Source organism: Sceloporus undulatus, chromosome 6, assembly GCF_019175285.1.
Source record: "Sceloporus undulatus isolate JIND9_A2432 ecotype Alabama chromosome 6, SceUnd_v1.1, whole genome shotgun sequence".
In the NCBI taxonomy this organism is placed as follows: Eukaryota; Metazoa; Chordata; class Lepidosauria; order Squamata; family Phrynosomatidae; genus Sceloporus; species Sceloporus undulatus.
The window spans coordinates 35,416,623-35,424,259 of record NC_056527.1 but is presented as its reverse complement, the minus strand read 5'-3'; the positions used below and the strand labels follow the sequence as shown (position 1 = coordinate 35,424,259).

General features: G+C 44.3%; 1 protein-coding gene across 1 annotated transcript in view; it reads right to left on the bottom strand.

Moving 5' to 3' along the window:
* The window catches only part of TMEM106B (transmembrane protein 106B), a 36,363-nt gene extending 31,013 nt beyond the window's left edge, over positions 1-5,350 (bottom strand). Inside the window, exon 1 of the mRNA XM_042475788.1 lies at positions 5,025-5,350. The gene's annotated coding sequence lies outside the window, so the exon portion shown is untranslated. The remainder of the gene's footprint in view (positions 1-5,024) is intronic.
* Positions 5,351-7,637: the final 2,287 nt, after the last annotated feature.

Sequence of the window (7,637 nt, the reverse complement as noted above, 5' to 3'; positions counted from 1 at the left end):
TGAGCCAGGACAGTTAAAGTGGTCTGAAACTGGATTATTTCTGCAGTGTGTGTTTTGGACCTGTTGATAGTTTTCAGTACTCTACTATTAAGTCATCACAGGCTGCATCCACACTGGAGAAATAACCCAGTTTGGCACTGCTTTAACTGCCCTGGGCTCCACCCTGGGCCCCCCACAACAAACTCCAACTCCCAGAATTCCATAGCCTTGAGCCAGGGCAGTTAAAGCAGTGCCAAACTGGGTTAATTCTCCAGTGTGGATGCAGCCATTGTCCTGTTTGCTTCAAAATAGGTAATGCTCAGTTGCTTGAACTGAACCAGCCCTTTGGTTTTTGGAGGATGGAGACAACCCATCAACTGTGTATTCCTGCAAGATGAAAGCTAGTACTTTAACAAAGTGTGGGCAAAGTGTTGCCTATGTTACACAAATCACTTTCATTCATTCATTCACTCATTTTATGTCTTTAAATACTCCTCCAAACTGGTAGGGGGTGATTTTATTATTTTGGAAGTAACTGGATGCCCACCTCCTTATTTGAAAAAAGGCCTGTATTTCTTAAAAGAAAGCCAGTGTGGCATAGTGGTTTGAGTGTTGGGCTACAATGCTGGAGACCAGGGTTTGATTTCCAGCCCAACCATGACACCCAGTGGAAGACCTTGGGCAAGTCACACTCTCTCAGCCTCAGAGGAAGGCAATGAGAAACCTGTTCCGAACTAATCTCTCCAAGAAAATCCCATGATAGGTTCACTTTAGAGTTGTCATAAGACTTGAAACAACACACGGGTCTTTAAAAAGCTGAGACACACTTCCCGTGTCCCCAAGTGTAGTGCCAACACCCCACTGGAGCTTTTGAGTTACTATTGGCCATTCTGGGGCAAAATATTTTTCAGATCCTCAAATACGGCACATGGGGAAGGCTCAATACAACCAAATAAATTGTGTGTATGTGTATCTTTACTTTTCACAGAGGCTGCTTGTCATCATCTTGCAACTTCAGAGAGAACAGCAAAAGATTCAGAACGAATCTGGTAAGATTTTTTGACTTGCCCCCTCTCCATCTCCTACTTTTTGCCATGATCTGATGTAAAGTTGTTGTTGTTATTATTATTATTATGCCTTATTTATATAGCGCTGTAGGTTTACACTGCGCTGTATATAGAATAAAATAGATAAAAATAAGCCTGCCTATGGCGTACATTCTACAAAATAATAAAATAACACATATTAATACAAAGGAGGCAACAAATTAAAAACATCAAAAAAGAAGTTATAGGAAAGCTTGAACATTCACTCCACCTCTGTGCCACTTTGTAATGTTTTTGGGCCAAACATCCATAGGCCAAAAGGTTCACCAACCCTACCCTACAAATATATTTGGTAATGAGTCCTACTGAGCACAGCAGCACTTCCTTCTGAGGGCTGGATTACACCCTTTCAGTATTACTCTTATCATTCCTACTAGCAACTTGATAATATTGTGCTGAAAAAACAGGGCTACCCAGAGATATGCTAACCTACACTTTACTTTCTCTGCCTACCAGCCAAGGGAGGGGGAGATTATCCATCTGCTGGAGAAGTGACTGCGGTAGGGTTGCCAGTTCAGGATTGTCCCAGGCCTTGAGATTTCCAGGCCAAAGTCTGAGACCAATGGATGCCCCTCTGGTGACATCATTAAGTGTTATGCATTTAATATCAACCACAGTGACTCACAAGTTCTTATTCCAATTCAAACACACACACACACACACACACACACACACACACACTTTCCTGTTTGGAAATGAAGACAGAAATTTTAATTCCAAGATGAAATACAGGGATTATTCCTTCTCATTTATTTAGGAAGATGGGATCTGGAACATTTAATCAAGCCTACTTGCTCCTAGCCAGAAAAGAGATGCAGAGCAGAGCAGAGCAGAAGGCAAGTCCTGTTGCCACAAGGAGGAAGGTAACTTAGAGGCTGTTCAGACAGCCCTGAAGGGGCAGCATGGAGCTGCCCCTGTTTCAGCCAGATTGGGGCCACGGCAACCACACGCTGTGGCCCCGATCTGGCCTTTCCAGGGTGCAAAAAAGAGCCCCAAAAGTGGTTCCTTTTTGCGCCCTGGAAAGAGAGCCATAGCCACGTTGTCACAGCTAGGCCACACTCCTTCAGCGCTGCATCATATGGATGCAGCGCCGCAGGAGCACCATGATGTCGCACACCATGTGGAGTGGTGCGCAGCATCATGACACCCTAGGCAGAGTCAGAACATGCGTCATGTGGGTGCAACACCCCGACTCTGCCCATCAGGCCGGCCTTAATGGCCAGTCTCAACAGGGCCTAACTAAATACATGGGGCCCCAGGAAAGTCTTTGCAAATTGTAACACCAAATCAGTCTACCCTTGCTAACAGTATCAAAGTGCTGCTCTACTGCCTGAATTAGACATTTGAACATAGTTCTTTACTCTTGCGGAAGATGAGCTTCCCACAACTGTAGAATCTGTGCCCTTGTCTCTTGCCTGGAAATTACTCATGAAAACTGGAGGCTCAGGACCTTCAGTGCAACTCTGTTCTGTTTTGTCCTTCATTGCAACTCTATGGAAGTTGACCATAGAGTTGTCCCAGAGGACCTAGAGATTACCAGAGAAAGCACTTCTCTGAGCATTTGTAGATCCTCCAGCATGATTCTATGTTCTCTATGGATGTAGAGATTCCTAGAGGTGTTCTCTCAAGTTAAAAAAAATAGTGTTTTTTTATTGGAATTCCCCCCCCCCTACTTTCATGGGGGTCCGTTATCCCTCACCCCAGCAAACGTGGAGGGCCCACTGTACTTTGAAAGGAAGTCATATTGAGGATGGAGCAAGCTTGGTTTCTGCTACTCCAGAGGCTAGGACACAGAGCAATGGATGCAAACTAAAGGAAAAGAGATTCCACATAACCATTAGCAAGAACTTCCTGACAGTAAGAGCTTTTCGACAGTGGAGCACACTCCCTCAGAGTGTGGTGGAGTCTCCTTCTCTGGAGGTTTTTAAACAGAGGTTGGATGGCTATTTGTCAGGAATGCTTTGGTAGTGTATTCCTGCATGGTGGGGGGTTGGACTGGATGGCCCTTGGGGTTTCTTCCAACACTATGATTCTATACATATGATATGAGCAGACTCTCGTGGGAGCAAAAAAGGGTTTCCCCTGAAGATTTTAAAACACAGGGTGGCTTATATGGCAAAATATGGCCCTTCAGATACCCTGAGTCTATTTAGATAGGGCCTTAGAGATACCAACCAGAACTTTGATGATACCTGAAAATAGACTGGTAACCAACAGAACAAAAAAACTTGGGCCTCCCTATAAACAAAGAACTTGGGCCTCTCTCTAACCAGCACCAGGGCAACCATTTTATATCTTTATTAAAACAACAGAAGATTAAGTGGTAACATTCAGCAGGAAAAGAAAACACTTGGAGTGTTCCATAAGCCTGTGAGTGGCCCTCCCCACACTGGTACCCTCAAGATGTCCTGGACTACAACTCCCATCACCACTCGCCACGCTGACTTCTGGATAGTGACACATCTGTTGGGGAGGGGCAGAGACTTATTTTCCATTCTCATGTTCCTTAACCAGTTATTTAGAATGCAGTCAGTCTCTCGCAGGGATGGAAAAAAATACTTGGCATTCAGACTTTAGTCAGTGGGGTTCTCCTGATCCAATCTTATATATTCTATGCTGTTGTTGTTGTGTCCTCTCAAGTCATTTTTGACTTATGGCGACCCTAAGGCAAACCTGTCATGGGCTTTCTTGGCAAGTTTCTTCAGAGGGGTTTTGCCATTGCCATCCTCTGAGGCTGAGAGATTGTCACTTGCAAAGGGTCACCCAATGGGTTTCTTTTGTTCATAATTCAATGTTCAAACCACTACACCATGTTGGTCTCTCGATATCCTACATATTCTCCCTATCCTATCCTAACTATTGTGATAAAATCTGACCTGAAAGGTTCCCAGCTACTTCTCTGAACTAGCAGGAGAACATGATGTCAACATCACTAACCATTGCTCCCCCAAACAAGATCAACATGCCACACCTACGTTACACTGCCCTTCCCGGCTCTCTGTTAAGAAAGAGCAAGGGAGCAATTATTTTGGGTTACGATTGGAAAAACAAAAAAACAAAAGACACAGAGATGAAGTCATGGCTGGCATATCACAATCCTCTGGGCACCAGCAGGTGATGTTGTGATGAGCACGCAGAATAAAATGCTCGTCCAAAGAAGCCATATCTCAGGCGTCCCTCTGCGCAAAGCCCTCTTTCCAGGTGACATCTCTTTTGAGGCCTGTATTCTAGCAAATGCGAAATAGAAGGAATGCATGGAGGAGAAAATACACACTGGTGTACTGAGTAACTTAAGAAAGGGAGAGAGAAGGAAGGAAAGGAGAAGAGGCCATAGGAGAGGCCAGAGGAAGAATCTGGAGCATCAACTGGGCTGGATTTCCAACCCAGGCCACATCCTAGAGAATTAAACCTTCTCAGGGAGGATACAAAATGGCAGTTAATCACTCCCCTCTGTCTCTGTATAATAAACAAGGCAGTCCTTTGGGCATTTATTTACTCAGAGGTAAGTCCCACTCTGGCTGCCCCCCTTTGCAGAGCATTGCAACATGAAAAGCCAACCAAAACAAGAATCCTCTTCTTTGAAGGGGCCTTTGACTAGACTGACTGAGAGAGAAGAGAGAGAGGGAGGGCGCCTATTCCCACCAAGACCCCTTTGCATTTTCCAGACGAGCATCTGAAGCATCTTTGATGGCATCCTCACTGCAGAATCAATCCGGTTAGGCACCGCGAATACAAAGTATCCAAGGACCCCACAAAGATGTTGCTACTCCATATCCGCTTTTCCATTCCTCTCCCTCCCAAGGCAGCTTTGCTAATGCCAAGACACAATACCTTGCCCCAACTAGCCCCATTCACACATTCACAAGCAACACCCGTGTCAAGACTGACAACACCTGTTTGCAACAACCTTTCCTCCTCCTCCACTCCACCATGACTCACCAGGGCTGCGGTGAAGGAATCCTCTCCAGCCTCTTCTCAAGCAAAACAACAACAGGACCCTTGTTTTGCTGTTGCTTTTTGCAATATCCTCAGCAGTGCCCCTTTTCCAGTTCAGCCACAGCAGCTGCCCATCCAGTTTTACAGCTGAAAGGCCAGGCGCGCATGCTCAGTAAAGGCACTGGAAGCCACCAGGGCCTTTTGCTTTTGCCCTCACTTCTTGGAAGAGGCTTTTTCTCCCTGGGAACTGGAGCAAAAGAGCAGAGGAAATGCAATTGCAAAGAGATTGTGGGGGCTCAGGCTTAGCACCCAGGGAGGGCTCAGGGGGCTTGTGGGAGGGAAAACAGCAATTAAAATAAATAAAATAATAAATAAATAAATAAATATCCTCTGTGACGAAACTGCAGTGATGCAAACCAGGCGCATGCTCAGTCTCTCACAGTGTAGTTAGTCCTTGCCCTTACTTTGCCCTGACTTGTCAAGTGGGTTGCAATTTGCAAAAACAGACAGGCAGCCGAAGCCTAGGCTGCATCCACACTGCAGAAGTAATCCATCTTGACACCACTTTAACTCCCATTGCTCCTTGCTATGTGTATTTTAATGTGTGGTTTTTTAATAGTATTCTGTTGGAACTGTGGGTTTAAATATTTTTAATTGGGTTTTAATGGGCTCTATCGGCCTTGAGTTTTGACCAGAGTAAGGAAATAACGATAATGATGATAATGATAATTACATTATTCTGGGAATTGTAGTTTGTTTTGTGAGATATTTAGCCTCCTCTGCCAGAAAGCTCTGGTGCTGCAACAAACTACAGTTCCCAGAATTCCATAGCACTGAGCCAGGGTGGTTAAAGTGGCGTCAAACTGGACTATTTCTGCAGAGCAGATGCAAAAACCCTGTGAATTAAAGGCTTTATAGAATTATAGAATTTGTAGAAGGAGTGATCCAGCATGGTACACTTGTCCCTCCACATTTGTGGCTTTGACTTTTGTGGATTTGATTATTCCCGGGTTTTATTAATATATTCTCTCTAGGAATCTCTAGGTCTTCCAGCACAACTCTATGGTCAGCTTTCGCCAAAAGTTGCACTGAAGGACCTAGAGATTCCTAGAGAGACTACTCCACTAGGCATTTGTAGTTCCTCCTGCGCAATTCTGTGCTCAATGTCTGGCAGATGTTGACCACAGAGTTGCACTGGAGGATCTAGAGATTCTTAGAGAGTTGTTTTCTCAAGTAAAAACATAGGAGTTTATCACATGGGAGGAATTTCTCTTAATTTTAACAGCTGTCTCCCACTGGATGCACCATCGGCGTCTGAAGCTCAATATGTCCAAGACCGAGCTTCTTGTTTTCCCTCCTAAGCCCACCCTTCACTATTCCTTTTCTATTTCCGTCAATAACGTCTCTATCCAGCTGGTCCAGGAAGCCCACAGTCTTGGCTTCATCTTTGACTCCTCTTTGTCATTTATCCCTCAGATCCAGACTACAGCCAAAGTCTGTAGATTTATTCTCTATAATATTGCCAAAATCCGTCCATATCTCTCAGCTTCTATCGCAAAGACACTGGTCCATGCCCTAGTGGTCTCACGACTAGACTACTGTAACCTCCTCTTGGCAGGGCTTCCTCTCTCTCATCTCCACCCATTAATTTCTGTTCAGCATTCAGCTGCACGCATTATTTCACTTGCTCGCCGTTATGATCATGTCTCCCCTCTGTTGTCTTCCCTTCACTGGCTCCCTCTTCCTTTCCGCATCAGGTACAAACTTTTGCTACTCACCTTTAAAGCCCTGCATGGGCTGGCCCCTCTTTATTTAGCCGATCTTCTCTCTCCCTACATCCCTACTCGCACTCTCCGCTCTGGTAGCCAAAGTCTCCTCTCTCAACCCAGGATCTTCTCTGCCCCGTCCCGGATCCATCCCTTCTCTCTAGCTGCCCCTCATTTCTGGAACCTTCTTCTTCTACATGCACGGCTCATCACTTCCCTAACCAGCTTTAAGGCTGAGCTGAAAACCATACAGTATTGTTTAGGGAAGCGTTCTCAGGGAATCTGTGATTGTCATCTGGCTGTCTGATAATGTTTGATGTGATGTGATTTGTTTTATATTTGATGTTTTTAATTTGTTTTCTCTTTTCTATATGGTAATTTTATCTATTCCTCTTTTACTTGTTATTATCTTAGAATGTACGCCTTGGGCAGACTTTTATATTCTCTTTAATTTTACCGACTTTGTACAGTGCTGTGTATAATTACAGCGCTTTAGAAATAAAGTTTAATAATAATAATAATAATAATAAATTTTGAATGAAAAGAAAGTGGGGCCAGTTCAGTGAATTTACGTGAATTCAAATTGCGTTCATACTGACTTCCCATTGCCCGAAATTGCATATGGTAGTCTATCATGCAATAACATTAAACCCCATGATTGCATTCGGATTCCCATTGGATTATACTTCCAATTTCTCTTGTCTGATAATGTCCATAGTGTTTTTGTTATTTGTGATTTTTCCACATTCACAGGGGTCATGTGCTCCTAACCCCAGCAAATGTGGAGGGGACAAGTGTATAGTGGTTTGAGTGTTGGAATAGGACTGTGGAGACCAGGGTTTGACTCCCA